A 15,759-nucleotide genomic window follows, 5' to 3' on the forward strand; every position below is an offset into this window, starting at 1 on the left:
ACAGGAAGCTCAAACACAACCTCAGAGAAATTCCTGTCAGTTCACACCAGAATTAAACCCTGAAAGCTAAGGACAGTGGAGACAGCTTGAAGGCTGTCGGAGAGAAGCTGTGTGGTGTTTGTGAGCTACAATTTGAAGGACTGCAGGTGTCTCTCTCGAAACCAAGGGGGCTCATGTGAAGTGGAACAACAGTTTCCAAGCACACAGAGAGAAGATCTGCAGACTGCAAATTCTCTAGATGGCGAAGAACCTTCCAGAATAAAAGGAAAACAAAGCTACTCTAAGATAGAATTTGTTACTAGCAAATGCCTGCTCAAATATGGATGTTCTCCTAAGGAAAAGAAGATGACGGCAAAAGAGGGCTTGGAATTCTGGGAGTTGGAGAAGGCTCAGAATGGGAGAGGTTAAAAGAGACCAGATCATCTTTTGTTTTGTTTTCTTCCTTGAGTTTCTTAAATTATATTTGGTGGCTGAATAAAAAAATTGAAAAGTCATCAAGAAGTGACAGGATAAAGTGCAAATTACAAAATGCAAATCATTGAAAGCAGTAAGTTCACTTTGGATACCACTAAACCCTGCATTAGACGTGGTGGTTCTGGAACTACTGATCTGATAGCAGAGAGAGGATGCTAAGTAGGGAACGGGCGGGTAACATATACAGCGTGGATACTGTGGACAGAGGTACAGCATATTCTAGGTGGGTGAGAGAAAGATAATACAAGCTTCATCACACTACTTAGAATGGCATATGATTTAAAACTTATTAATTATTCTGGAACTTTGTCATTTAATATTTTTGGACTTCAGGGGACTGTGAAAATTGAAATCCCAGACACGCGATTACTATGCATAACACAATGCCTAGAGCATTCTCTAATTCTCACCGGGTGGGCGCTGGTTGAAAATGAACACAAGTTTCTGTTGCACATTTGCTACAGTGAGTCTGTAGAGAAGCAGGAAAGCTGAGGGCGATGCAAACCTCATCATGGAACCCAAGGCTCTGTTCTCTACCATCAACATTCACCTCATTGCCCATAATCCCCTGCTCTCAAATGCTCACATTTGTCACAGAAAGTCTCAGAATGCACCCCTGTGGGCTCAGATTGGGTCAGGTGCTCATGTCTGCACCAACCACTGTGGCAGGAGATCCAATGCTCTGGTTGGCCAGGCCCGGAGTTAAGTTGGTGGATGTGGGATGCGGAACACCAGATGCTGACAACGGCAGGGACTTGAGATGGGCTGCTTGACAGAATGTCACCAACAGTACGCCTGCAAAAGTTCCCGTTCCTCCTGAGGGCTGTGAGGAAAAAGCTGCTTCAGGCTCCTCCCCATCGTTTCCCTGGCTACAATCACGTGCAGGTATATCTTATGAATTGTCCCCATTGCCCCTCCATCTTTGCTAGTGTTCTTGTGAGATGCATGACTCAGTGCCAAACGTCCCCCTCATTAGAAGGTTACAGTTATTTTGAATCAACCCCCATCCCCCCAACGATGGCCTCAGTTTAACTCAGTCACTTCTGTGTAAGCCTTGTCTCTGAGTTGGCGCTGACGGACCCTTTGCCTGAGGGTCACACTGCAGTCTGAGAGTGGACTAAGTGGCCCATTCAAGAGGACCTGGGTGGACTCTCGTCTGTTGTGAGTGAGCTGTGCCCTTCACAAACTTCCTATGGCCAAGTGTTAGCCCTCAGTATGTCAGTGCCAACTGATTCCCAGCCTGGGGGGGGGGGGGTGGAGGTTCACACCACATGGTGACATTTAGCTAACGACTGACACCGGATACAAAAGACCCATCCCTGTGTCTGAGTAGGAATGGCCACTAGGTACCCGTGAGCTCCAGAGAGCCCTGTGGGTGCAGACTGCTATACACCCCAGCTGAGCCGGGCCTTGTCTTCTCTGTGTTGCCCCCTTACTCCCTCCTCCTACTGACCCGTGTCACCCATAAGTCCCCATCTTGGGCTTGTCTCCTAGGCAGCCCATTCTACACTGAATCTTTGCTTGGGTAAGCTGTTTCCACAACTGGCTCACTGTGACCCCATGGGGACAATTCTGAAAGGACACACACAGCCTGAGGAAGGCAGGGCTGTTTCCTTCAGGTCTATGGGCCCCAAACCTCTGTGCTAACTCGTTCCAATTCTTCCCACATCTGCTGCAGGTTCCCATGACATCTACCCTCTCCATATAATTAGCGCGTCTCTCTTTGCTCCAGGTTTGATTAACCAAAGGTTATAAACAAACCCCAGAAATCAGGAAACCCGGCATCTCCCCTGAGCAGCCACGCTCTATCTGCAGATGGAAAATTGCTTTGCAACCAATGTTTTGTTTTCTTGATTTTTATATAGATAAAGACTTAAGCTAATTAATATATACTTCTTTCTTTCTGCAGGTCTTGGGGCCCTCATCGCCCCACAGTGAATTGGTTACCATGTTCCAATAAAGGATCTGTTTTTGCAATTACAGTTCATTAATAGATTTACAAGGGAGGGAAGATGGCTAAGTCTCACTAAGAGGGTTGTTTGCATTTCTCATTTTAATTACACAGTTATCTCCCAGACCATAGCTCTGTGAAAAATGGGGTGGGGGAGTCCGAACACCCCATCTGTTCTGGGCAACAGTGTGATTAACATGGCAGAAGACAGGCGCTGTATTGGGCCTTCCCGTTCCCGCAGACCACGAGCCGCCTCTCCATCTGTTGGTGGCTGGGAACTTGGTGACTGAGCTCCAGGGCCCTCAGGTGTGGCAGGAAAGGAGGAGTTGCTCTCATCACCACACTCAGTATCTGGGGACTTGGGTCAGGATAGCCCTGGGTCTCAAGAACTATATTTCTTGCGTATGTCCCACCCCAAGGGCCACTCTCATCCCTGGATGGCTATGAATGTGGCCCCACACGTTTGTAGATGATACTGTGTTGTAATGTCAAAGGTTAGACACCTCTGTTTGAGACTTTTCTAGTTTCACCTTCACTGTGATCTGTTTTTAGGCCCATTTTACAGACAGAAGACCTGAGGCAGACAGCTGTGTGCAGGGCCATAGGCTAGAAGAAGAGGGCAGATACTGATATTGTGCAGCTGTGGATGGTGGAGGGAGGGCAGGGTCAGTAGAGATACCTGAGCTCAAATGTGGCATCAGGCCTGTGATCTCACAAGTTTCTATTCTGTGAAATAGGCCCAGACTCCACACGCCATGAACTCAAGACTGCTGTCTTGGTTAGGGTTTCTATTGCATGGATGAAACACCATGACCAAAAAGCAAGCTGGGGAGGAAAGGGTTTATTTGGCTCCCACTTCCACAGAGTAGTCCATCACTGAAGAAAGTCAGGACAGGAGCTCCAACAGGGCAGGGATATGGAGGGCAGGAGCTAGTGCAGCGACCATAGAGAGGTACTGCTTACTGGCTTGCTCCTCTATGGTTTGCTCGGCCTTCTTTCTTATAGAGCCCAGGATGGCATGGTCATGTGTTTCAGGAGAAGGAGCTGGTAAGACCTCCAGACGAGGAAACACTTCTTTCCCACCTGCCTCTGGGTCTCCAGCCCATTCCTGGCTTCTCCTCTCTCTTTATAAAGTTCGGGTCCCGCCCTACTCTGTCAATGGTGACAGGCGTTGGGGTCCTCAGCGGGACCACTTAGAAAATGGTGTGAGGTGCATGACTAGGTGATGGCACCAGACCAAAGACAGAACAGTTGCGGGGAGGGGAGCCGAGCGGCTGTGTGGCTCAGGCCACTGGCTGGCTGGATTTCCAGACACCATGGGGCATCAGAATCACACCATGGGGCATCAGAACCGATCCTCTCAGTCCCTTCTCACTCCCGCGTCTTTGTTTCCCTCCTTCCTTCTCCTCCTGTCTCCTTCCCCAGTTTCTTCCTCTTCCTCCAGAGCCTCCCAGCCTGCTTACTAGAGACAGGAAGGAGGCTCTGGCTCAGACATGGGCAAACGTTTTCTATTTTACCAGTCATGTATTTATTTTAAAGGGCATCAGTGGAAAAAAACAAAACCCCACAGGCAATTGGTACGTCCAAGTTTTATTTCACGGACATCACTGCTCAGGTTGAGGCCTATTGGAAAGTAAGTCCACTTCTGTTCTGTTTAAAGGGGACAGGGAGAGATGTTCTATGGGTCAGGGAGACAGTACGGGAGAAATGGGAACTTGGGAAGAGATCTGAAGAGGTCTACACGGTACCTAGAGTCCTGCTTGGTTCTGTCTGTGACCCCCGGGTAGGTCTGATATCCTGAGTCTCAGTTTCCTCCTCTGTCACATGGGGTTGAGAGACCAAAATTTATGGAGATGGTTGAGGGTCCGTGAGATGATGAGGGTAGAATGTGACTGGGTTATCAGCTGAGGTGACGCCATCACTTCAGGGGCGTTGGGTGAGGGGGCTGTGGCCGGATGCCCATCACCAGAAGAGCTCTGAGTGGCTTCCTTCTCCAGTTGTGAGGGGGACAGCAGTGAGGTGGGAAGAGGCTGGCTCTGGGCCAAGAGGGCCTGGGTGAGTGTGTCTTCTCATTAGGGGAGGGGACAGAAGCCAAAGTTTTGACTGGAGACTGGGACTCCAGGGCTGTCTCTCAGGATTACGAGAAGGGAGTAGCTTGTTTATGCCCAGAGTCAAGTCACAACCTCTGGTAGGCTCTCTCTCTCTCTCTCTCTCTCTCTCTCTCTCTCTCTCTCTCTCTCTCTCTCTCTGTGTGTGTGTGTGTGTGTGTGTGCGCGCGCCCGCGCCCGTGTGTGTATTAGGCTTAGCACCTCAGCCTTTTCCCACTGAGCTATCTCACCAGCCCCGGGCACTGCATTTTATTATGGAGAGGAACCTGAGACCCTCAGCCCAAGCTCAGCCTGCACACACTGAGGTGGAGGGAGGACTGGAACCTTCTCTCCCTGGGGGTGGGAGAGTGAGGGGGTGGGGGGACATGGGGGTGGGAAGGTAGGGGGATGGGTGGGGTGGGGTGTGTGTGTTCAGATCACACTCTGTCTCCCGTGGCATCTTTGATACCTGGACTCTTGGAACCTGAACTTCTCTCATGAACTCTAAGGCATGTTGATACTTCCTGGGAAACAGGAGTTTTACAGAATCGCTTATGGACCCCAGACTTCAGAATCAAGAAAGTTCTATGACAAACACACCACAGCTTGTTAGACCCTACAGCTACTCTGAGGTCTCAGGGCCAGCTTGAGAAATGTGGAATTCAAATAAACATTCCGAGATTATAGATGTCCCAGGAGTGGGCCTTAGTTACTTCCCCACAGGAATTTATAAAGGCAGTCCTGAGGATGACGTCAGAACTCAGGGGCAGGATGTTGGCACCAATCAGGGCCACCTGTCCCATTGCTGCCAACACTAAGCCTAAATTGACCTCATGTGCTCCCACGGTTTTGTTCTGATCCTTCCTTGATGGCCCGACCATGTAAAGAGGTGGCTAAGGCCTTATCTCAGAGCCCAAGTCTGGCCAAGCATAGCTTGATCTTTGCCCAGAGGGGTCCGAATTCCCTGGGGGCAGGGCCAGGGCATGAAAATGCATGGGTCCCTAGTTCTCCCGGGCCCTCTTCATTCACTAATGTGTAAAAGTTCTTTCTGTTGCTCTCCTTGGGGAGGGGGGCCAGCCAGAGAGGCAGACAGATGAGAGATGGCCCTGGAGATGGGGTGTTCCATCGTGAGGCCAGGAAGGAAGGAGAAATGCTTCTTTTTGGGGGGTGAGAGGAGGCCCAGGGCAGAGGTGAAGGGGTGCAGAGCTGTCAGTCAGGCGGTGGGTTATCCCAGTCCTTCTGACCTTGGAGTGACTCGGGAAAGCTTGTTCCATGCCTGGAGCCCAAGTTCATCCATCTGTAAAATGGGCTGGAGAAGCCACTCTGTCCAGTATGGCTTTGAGATCTGGGGTGGTGATTGTCAACTTGACAGATTCTAGAATCACTTTGTGGACTATCTTGATTGTGTTCATTGAGGCAGGGAGAGTCACTGGTTGTGGGAGGCAGTGTTTCCTGATTGGGATGTTGGACTGGATAAGCAGAGAATGGGAGTATGTATCTATGCCTCCCTGCTTTCTGATTGTGGGTGCAGTATGCTTCCGGCACCTTCAAGCTTCTGCCATCTTGACGTCCCCACCATGGTGGACTGTACCCTTGCACTGTGACCCAAAATCGATTAATGTTCTTCTAAATTACACTTGTCAAAGTCTTTTATCATAGCAATAATGAGAGCATGTAAAAGAACACCTGTCTGGACTGGTTGTGGCCCACCCTCCCCTCTTCCTTCCCAGGGGCCCCAGGAAGAGAAGGGCTTCTCCAGTCAAAGAGGAGGAAAGGATGTCCCAATAGGGCAAGAGGGACATCTTGAGGGGGCAGCAGAGAGTGGGCTGGGAGCTCAGTCCTGCCCCATATGTCATAGGCCATGGAGAAGTTACCCCATCTCTCTCTGCTTCCCTCCCTCCCTTCCTGTGAGAGGCTGATGATGGCAGGAGGGTTCCCCAGGATGACTGGATGTGGGGTGCTGCTACAGATATGGAAGAGGCAGTGGGGTGGATAAGGGTGCCAGGAGTCATAGCAGACAGAGGGGACCTCCCGCAGAGACCCCTTCTACCTCCCACCCAGGGAGAGAGAGTGTGGGGCTCTCTGACTCTAGAGACCACATCAGCTAGGGATGGGCGGGAGAGTGGGGGAAGTTAAAACACGTCAGAGAATCCTATGAAGGAGAGAGAGTGTTTATTTCTGCCGGAGCCGCGTCCTCAGCACCAGGAGAGATTTGATCCGAAAGCCGGCATGAGAATGTCACAGTGACTTAGAGGCTCTGGTGAGGTTTTTATTCTGACACAAAGAAAGGGTTTATTACGTTCACTTCAAATGTCAGCTGGAGACAGGAGCGGGTCTGTGCTGAGCCTGGCCCACAGCGAAAGCATCTTGGATGCAGAGAGTCGCTGTGCCCCTCCCTGTCTTTGGCCGTCAGACTGCTGAGACAGTGGACCCAGGTTCTGACCACTTGGCTTACTGGGTAACTGGGAGCCAAGACAATGATGGGGCAGTGGTGGGTGGAGCCACGCCTTGACCAGGATTGCTTGGTTGTGAACACTTCTCTGTTTCTACTTAGACACAAACTTCTTGGGGAATAGCTAAGCATTTGCCTTGGTTTGACCCTCAGAACCCATAAACTGGGCATGGTGGCTCATGCCAATAATCCCAGAATTTAGGAGGTAGAGGCAGGAGGATCAGAAAGTCAAGGTCATTTTGGGTTACATACTGAGTTCAAGGTCAGCTTAGGTTACAGGAAACCCTCTCTCCAATAACAACACTAAACTCGAAGTCAGGACCCCGAGATGCTGTCAGGGGTGTCGCTGAACCTCTTTGTTCTGATTCTCAATGGTGGCCGCATTGTCTCAACCTCTCGTCTCTGGCTCTCACTGTGACTTGGCTCTTTAATTAGCCTGTGGGGGACAGGTGACAGAGTCTAGCTGCTTGGTACCAGAGCTCTGACCCTCATAGTTCTTGGCTGACTGTTGTCTCATTTCTGGTCCTGTAAGCTGGTCTAGGAGATTCGAACTCACGCCTGCTTGCCTCTGATCACTGTTTTTGCCTGGCCTCGGGCAAGCAACACACAGGGGAGCTTGGCCTGCAGACTCGGGTGTTGGGACCTGCACTGGACCTGAAGGACGTTGAGTCAACTGAGTGTTGGCCATTTCTGTATGATACACGAGGCCAAGCACTTTGAGAAAGGCCCAAGTGAGGTCAGCCATGGGCTCTTGGTACCCAGAGGGTTTATGCTTGCAGACAGATGGGAAGGGGCCCTGGGACCAGATCCTGCCTCTTTGGTTCTGGAAACATGGAGAAGAGTGGGAAGGATGGCAGGCCCACTTGCTTGATCTAGTTAAGGAGGCAAGCTGGGAGACGGGTGAGGCTGGAAGAGAACAAGGGACTCCCTCTGGGACACAGGCCTTACTTTTGGGGAAGGCGGATACCTGGTGTGGCAGGGGAGGGGAGCCACAGGTCTTTGTCCCTTTGACAACTGAACTGAAGAAATTCCTTTAGCATGGAGAAAGAGATGACAGCCTCTTTTTAGGGCCATGGGTGAGGGTGACTTTGTTTGTATTGTCACCCACAAGCAAGAAGTGGGTAGGTAAGGGAGGAGGCTCATCACCCTCTGAGCCTGGGTCACTGTCCCCTGAGAGACCGGGTAAAGCTGCTGGGATATGCTCCGCCTGAGCCAGAGAGCTCAGGCTCAGCCCCTCACTGGCCCCACCCCATCCTCAGCACCGGTGGAAATAGCCCTTTTCATCCTTAGATATGGTATCACCGACCCCTCTTAGTGCTGGGTATGCCTGGCCAGCAAGGGGCCAGTGGTGTGCCCAGAGTCTCCCAGCAGGGGATCCTGCACCACCTTCTGCAAAAACCTGGTTCCTGACCCTGAGCTGGCTGGTACCCTGACACCTCCCTCCTTATACATCCCTCTCCCAGACACACGGTCACCTAGTTTACTGCTCTTGGAAGAGGAATCCTCCTCTTCCTCGGGCTTCTGGACTCTGAACCCCCTTCCCCACATTGTACACTGTCCCCCTTCTCCTGCTCCCCTTTCTTCTGTCCTTTACTGGAAAGAATTAGTCTCTGTTTGTCCCCAAACCCAAGGGCAGACAGCACCTCTTGGGAATGTTTCTGGCACTCTCAATTGGGTCATGGCCCCCTTCTGACTCCTGTACTGGTATCCAGTGTGTTTGTTTCCTCTGTCACCCACTGGGCCCGGGGCGCAGTGATGAAGTCTTGGTCCCTGTGGTGTTCCTAGGGCAAGGCTCTGTCAATACTATTAGAAGTCACTCTACCCCCATGGACTTCAGGAGCTGGTCCCAGACCCCTCAGTTCTCTTAGCTGGTTGTCATGGGCGACAATCAGTATGTCCCAGGCTGGCTGCAGGGCAAACACAGAGGACAATGTGTGCAGGGAGGACCTCACCCTGCCCTCCCTCCACAATATTCCTTCCACCCCCATCTCCATCTGTGAGGCGTCAGGACTCCCCTGGCCACCGTCATTACCTTCACAGGAGAGTTATTAATACTTCCTTCAGGGCTTATGTTTCCTGAAGTTCCTCTCTTAATTAGTACTTCCTTGAGCTGGGGTTGGGGGGTCCCTTAGCCTAGACACAGCCCGCTTCTCGAAGAATCAGCTACAGAATCTATTAGTCAGGTGTAAAGCAAATCCATGGAACCTGTGTTGTAAAAGCTGGGGTGGGTGGAAAACGCCATCAAACACGCTGCCACGTAAAGTGTGCTCCTTAGGGCTGAAGGGTCTTGTCATGAAACGGTGTGTTTTGTTTGCTGGTAAGCCAGGCTTTTGAATTGCCAGCGTGAATGGCGTCATTTTTTGTCAGGTTGGGCAATGGCAGCCTTAAGCACATGTCTAAGAGCACTTAGCTCCATAAGACGTCACTCCAGGCACACACACTCTTTGCATGCCATGGCTCGTTCGTTCCGGTATAGGTGTTTGATGGGCCCTGGGAGGGTGGGAACTCTGTAGACTGAGCCTGTAGTAAAGAGCCTGAGCTCACTACTGATGCATTTTCGGCCAGGGTTCTCTCCTTCAGGAGTTCTGTCGGCTGAGTTCTAGAACGGAGGAATTAGATCCCGATTAGAGGAGCGTGGCGGTGCTCTGCCGTCTACTTCTCTACTAAAGAAGTGACAGGCAGAAGGGAGGACCAAGGATAACGGAGAGAGGAAGTAAGAAGAACACAGTAATAGACTTTTACATTCTGGGCTGGAGACAGATGCCCACAGCTTCAACAGTGGCAGTCAGTCTCTGGGGCTGGGAAGTGGAAGCCTCAAAGGGACCAGTAATCCTGCAGAGCCAGAGGTGAGATGCCTATGCGTAGCACCCTCTGCCTATGCATAGCACCCCCTCCACGCTGCTCGGTTCCAGCACCACCTGGACCCTTTAGAGGACAGAGAGAAACTGTGGTGTGAACGCTCTGTGTCGCGGGCACAGATCTGGGGTGCCCAGCGCAGTGGGCTCTGTGGATGCTCAGACCTGCCTGCTGTTACTGCTCAGATTAAAGCTTGATGGCTTCAGGATGGCAGATGGAATGGGACTTCTCAATCCAACCAGGCAGGATTTCTTCCTGTTTGACTCTGGTCTTCAGGGGCTAGTGGGAGGGCATGGGAAGTTGGGGAACCAGAAGTTTGGATTTGTTGTCTGTGGCTGAAGACTTCTTGCACCCCTTAAGTCAGCTTTCCCTTGCTAAAGTCCCTGGCTAAGGATTCTTGGGCCATTTCATAAGAGGTCACAAGTCACAACTTAGCTACTGTCAGTCGACAGAGGCTGCAATGTTTCCTTCCTGGATGTCACTGATCTCCATTTGGGAGTGAACTCTAAGGGGCCTAGAGGACCCCATGGGATGGGTCTCAGAGACATGGCAAGGTGCTTGGTTCACATGCCCCAAGCCTGCTCTTCCCTTGTTACCAGAGCAAGGCTGGGCTCCACACAAAGGAAGCTCCCTCCCAGCTCTGTGCTCCACCTCCCTGCCCTGTGCTCCACCTCCCTGCCCTGTGCTCCACCTCCCTGCCCTGTGCTCCACCTCCCTGCCCTGTGCTCCACCTCCCTGCCCTGTGCTTCACCTCCCTGCCCTGTGCTCCACCTCCCTGCTCTATGCTCTACCTCCCTGCCCTGTGCTCCACCTCCCTGCCCTGTGCTCCACCTCCCTGCCCTGTGCTCCACCTCCCTGCCCTGTGCTCCACCTCCCTGCCCTGTGATCCACCTCCCTGCCTTGTGCTCCACCTCCCTGCCCTGTGCTCCACCCTCCTGCCCTGTGCTCCACCTCCCTGCTCTATGCTCCACCTCCCTGCCCTGTGCTCCACCTCCCTGCCCTGTGCTCCACCCCCTGCCCTGTGCTCCACCTCCCTGCTCTATGCTCCACCCCCTGCCCTGTGATCCACCTCCCTGCCTTGTGCTCCACCTCCCTGCCCTGTGCTCCACCTCCCTGCCCTGTGCTCCACCCCCTGCCCTGTGCTCCACCTCCCTGCTCTATGCTCCACCCCCCTGCCCTGTGATCCACCTCCCTGCCTTGTGCTCCACCTCCCTGCCCTGTGCTCCACCCCCCTGCCCTGTGATCCACCTCCCTGCCCTGTGCTCCACCCCCCTGCCCTGTGCTCCACCTCATTGTTCTGATTCCTGAACCTTTGCACACTCAAGGAGATTCATCTAAAGCTTGAACTACTCATCTGGTCTACAGGGAAAAGGGGAGGACCACATCTCTTGGAAGCATGGACTTCAAGCTCAGGGTGGGGTGGAAGGGCGCTAAATGGCATTCTTCCAGCATCTGGAAAACACCTCCAGATGAGAATGCAGACTTCTACAAAGAACGAAAATCACTGCAATTTGTAAGTGCATGGATACATATGAAAAATACATTTTCTTTATTTAAACCTCTTTACAAGATAATTGACTCATTATAAAGCAAAAGGACTGACAATGTATAGTAGGATTTGAATGTGCATAAATAGAATATACTAGAAAAATTGTATCAAGGCCCAGAAGGGGGCAAAGAGAGCACACTGCTGGAAGAGAAAGGAATTATGAAGGGCTCAGTTACTCCTCAGGGAGGGAGGCGGTGAGGGAGCTCTGGTGTGTGCCAGTGCTTTGAGTCTTGACACGCATGCACTGGCCTGCTTGTGACCTTCCACTCGAGTGCTCGGGAAAGACATTCATGTAAATAGACCCACCACGATCTACTTGGTTATATAGACTATGTGTAGCCATGTAGGAAGTCATGTGTTCTGAAGCTGTGCGGGGGAACTGAGTTACCACAGAGTTAGGACGCCCACGGGAGGGTTTTTCAGATAACGGGGCTTCTGTGCAGGCATTCATGAATGAAAATGAGTCTGTCTGCTGGATAAAGTCAGGGAAAGGAATCTTTGGAATAAAATGTATAGTCTGTCAACAGGTGGAGGTGGTCCCAGGGGTGGCAAGTTTAAGAGGGGTGAGAGAAGGTGGGGTGGGGAGTCAGGGCTGGATCTGGAGAGACCTGAATATTAGTGCAAAGAGTCTTAGGCTTATCTCAGACTTCCTTCTGTCTCCCCACTAGGTTGACAGGAAGTGTGGGTTCACTTTGAACTTTTGGAGGACACCATTCCTGGGCAACTGGGGAACTGGCTTCTGGGTACAGTAACCTTGGAGACCAACCAGGCTCTAGACACACGTGTGAGCATCAGATCTCTGTAGCCCGAATAGCAGACTCTGTCTGACTCTGGGTTTTTCTTACCCGAGCTACACATCTCCACTATGAGACACAGAGACAACATGGAAATCCTATGAGATTGAGATTAAAAACAAATGAAAAGACTCAAGTTTGGTTCCCAACACCCACATGGCACCTCACAACCTGCAACTCCAGTTCCAGGGTATTCGATGCCCTCTTCGGGCCTCCATGGGCAATGGATGCACGTGGTGCCAAGTTGTTCTCTAACCTCCACACGTGGCATGGCAGTGCCCTTCTCAAGCACACAAAATAAACATTAAAAAATATCTGAGCTATAAATGATTTAAGAGTAAAAAAGATCTGAAGGATATGTCCTGATCCTGCTCACCAAAATAAAGCTGGTGTGGTCATGCTAATTTCAGATAAAGCAGGTCTTCGAGCATAGACTGTGGCCAGGGGAGAAGGACATTTTTCACTGCGGTAAAGTGGTAGCGATTCATCAAAAAGATACAAGGATCCTCAGCTTTTGTGATGACAGAGTTTCAGGTCACACGAATCAAAAAGGAACAGAACCATTTGGAGAAGCAGACACCCCCAATAGCAGCCAGGTTGTTGTAATCCCCTTTCCAGTGGCTGATTAAAACAAGCAAATGAGGAATTTGTGAGTCTGCTCACAGCTTGAAAGACACTATTAATTGTCATTCTTACTGATATTCAGAGCACTACCCAACAACAGATTACAGTCCAGTATTCTCATCACACATTGGACATTGACCAGAACAGGGCTTGTTCTGGACCAGAAAAGAGTCTTAACAGGTTTAGAAGGATTTAGATTTTGCAAAAAAAATAAAAACAAAAGTAAACCTGTTCTGACCACAACTGGATTAGGTTGTAAAATGAGCAAGTTCGTTGGAAAAGTCACCAAATGCTTGGGAACTAAAACTGCATTTCCGAGTCACAGATGAGTCAAAAATGTATAAAGGGAAACAATGCAGTCATGTAAATTAAATAGAATCTGAAGGCACCCAAGATGAATTTGTGGGATGGCGCTACAGCAGCACTTGAAGGAAAATTTGTATTAAAAAAGATCTCAAACCAATGGCCACAGTTGTGCCCTTCAGAACTACAGCAAGAAGAGCAGATCCAGGGAAAACAGAAGGCATGAAGTAATGAGTAGGGAAGACAGTACAGTGATGGGCTGGGCTGGGCAGGGTCCGCCAGGGATACTACTGACTCCCAGAGCATGTCTGTTGCTAGGCAGCCATATTAACTCTACTACTCTATAGATATAGCCAGATCAGAGAAACTGAAAGCCAAAAGCAGAGAAAAAAAAACCAGGTCTTGGGGAGATCACAGGATCCCATTTGGATATAGCATATGTCCAAAACCTAAACCTCTATGGACTTTGCTGTGAATGGCAAACTGGGGGCCTTCTGGTCTACCTGGATAGAAACCACAGTGGATAAGGAGATGCCTTTCCAGTGTGGTCCCTGGAGGCTTTTGTAACTCTCAGCTTTTGACAGGAGCAAGTAGCAGCACGGACAGCTGTTGAGTAGCAGCGGTGGTGCCTTCCAGAGTATAGTTCTCGTGGGACCGTTGGTCTTACAGTGACAAGTGTATCAGTTTTCACATTGGCTTAGGAAACAGAGAGTTCCTAGCCCTTGGCAGGGGCTAGCATACAGCTCCTGAACCTGAGTGTTGAAGACCTTCAGTTTCTAAGGACACTGTTGACAGTTCTGCCACTGCTGTTCCTGCGACTGCAGGCACTGCTCTGCGATTGGCTGTCACAGCCAGCGGCAGCACTCTTTCTCAGTACCTTCAGCTTTGCTCTGTTGCTGTTCTATGGCTCCATCTCTGCCAGTGTCAAGGCCACTAGTGTCACCCCGGCTAAGGCTCTGCTTCTGTCCAGACTGCTGGTGGTTGACTCCACCACTACTGCTATCGAGGCTGGCTTCTCCGTGACTCTGCTTCTTCTGTGGCTTATCCACTTCTGATATCTGTCCCTGTCGCCACTGCTATCTTCCTGCTGTAAGCTCAGCCTGCTCTACTATAGGCAGGCAAGAAAAGACCACTGGAGAAGAAGCCTTTCACTGGGCCTGTAGGGGCAACATGGGGAGTGAGAACTGACTACCTGCAGAGCCCAGTGAGTGGTGCCTGTGCCAACTGCATTCCACTTCCACGCAAATAAGGATGGCTTTGGACCACGCACGACATTGTCTCTTTGGAGCAGTGGCAGTTGTCCCTCTGCTGGGCACCAAGGGGCATACTTCCCCCTTAGCTTGGATGAAAATGGTTGCAGTAGGTTCACCCCAAGCCATTTGAAGCAGCTGTAACCATGGCTGTTTCTTTAGAAGCTGGAATTGTGCAAGAGCAGCAAGTAGCTACAGCTGTTGTGCATCTTCCTCACAGTATCTGTAGAGAGTTTAAAGTCCCTGGTGCTGGTGTAAGTGTAATCCAGCTGACATTTGACTGGTAGCTCTCTTGTAGGTGGCGTTTTCCTATCCCAGCAGCTGCTTCCCAAAAAACTGACTTGGAGACTTAATATAAGTTATAAATGCTCACCCAATAGCTCAGACTTATTACGAACTAGCTCTTACAACTTAACTCATTTCTGTTTATATATGTGCTGTCCCAAGACTTTTAGGGTTTTACCTCTATCCCATTTTGTGTGTCCAACACATTCTCTATCTCGCTGGTGACTCCTCACTCTGCCCTTTTCCCAGCATTCTCCTAGTCTAGCTCTGCTGCCTAACTTTCTCCTGTTCAGCTATTGGCCAGTCAGCTTCCTTATTAAATCAATCACAGTGACAAATCTTCATGGTGTACAAAAGGATTATTCCACAGCATTCTCTGCTGGAAGTCAGGGCATTAAAAAAGTATCTGATAGCTGTCAGTCAAGTCATGTTACTAACCCTTTTGATTACTTACAGGAAAATAATCTTCATTAGTTATTTTTCTATTGCTGTGATAAAAACATGACCAAGGCAACTTATGCTAGGAAAGATTTATTTGGGCTTATAGTTCTAAGGGAATAAAAGTTCATTATGGTGGGCAACTGTGGCAGGAGGCAGCAGACATGGCAAAAAGGAACAGCTTAGAGCTCACATCTCCAACCATGCAGGAAGCGGGGGGGGGGGGGGGGGAGAGCAAGCACACTGGGAATGGCATGGGATTTCGAAACTTCAAAGCTCAGACCCCCACACCCAGTTACACACTTTCTCCAGCAAAGCCACAGCTCCTAACCCTATCCAAACAGCTCCACCAACTGGGGACCAAGCTTCAAACAGCTGAGCCTATGTAGGACATTCTCATCCAAACCACCACAGCAGGGATTATAGTAAAGACATATTAACAGGGATGTTGAATTTAAATGTTTTGTAATGTTCAATTCTTGCTCAGAATTCCAGGGAGAGGAAGAACACTCCACCCCACCCAAACCTGCATATAAGTATTCCCCCTTTCTTTAATAACTCAGATATAGATATTTATCTTTGGCAGAAGACTCCAAATATTTCTCCGTGGTGTTTTATCCTCACAGGGGGAGGCTCATGGTGGGTTTCATGTTTCTTTATCATTTCATCACTCTCCACTTAGCAGACAGACCTTCA

This window comes from Microtus oregoni, unplaced genomic scaffold (assembly GCF_018167655.1).
Source record: "Microtus oregoni isolate MIOR12 unplaced genomic scaffold, Mior012 000005F_ref0000423, whole genome shotgun sequence".
NCBI lineage: Eukaryota > Metazoa > Chordata > Mammalia > Rodentia > Cricetidae > Microtus > Microtus oregoni.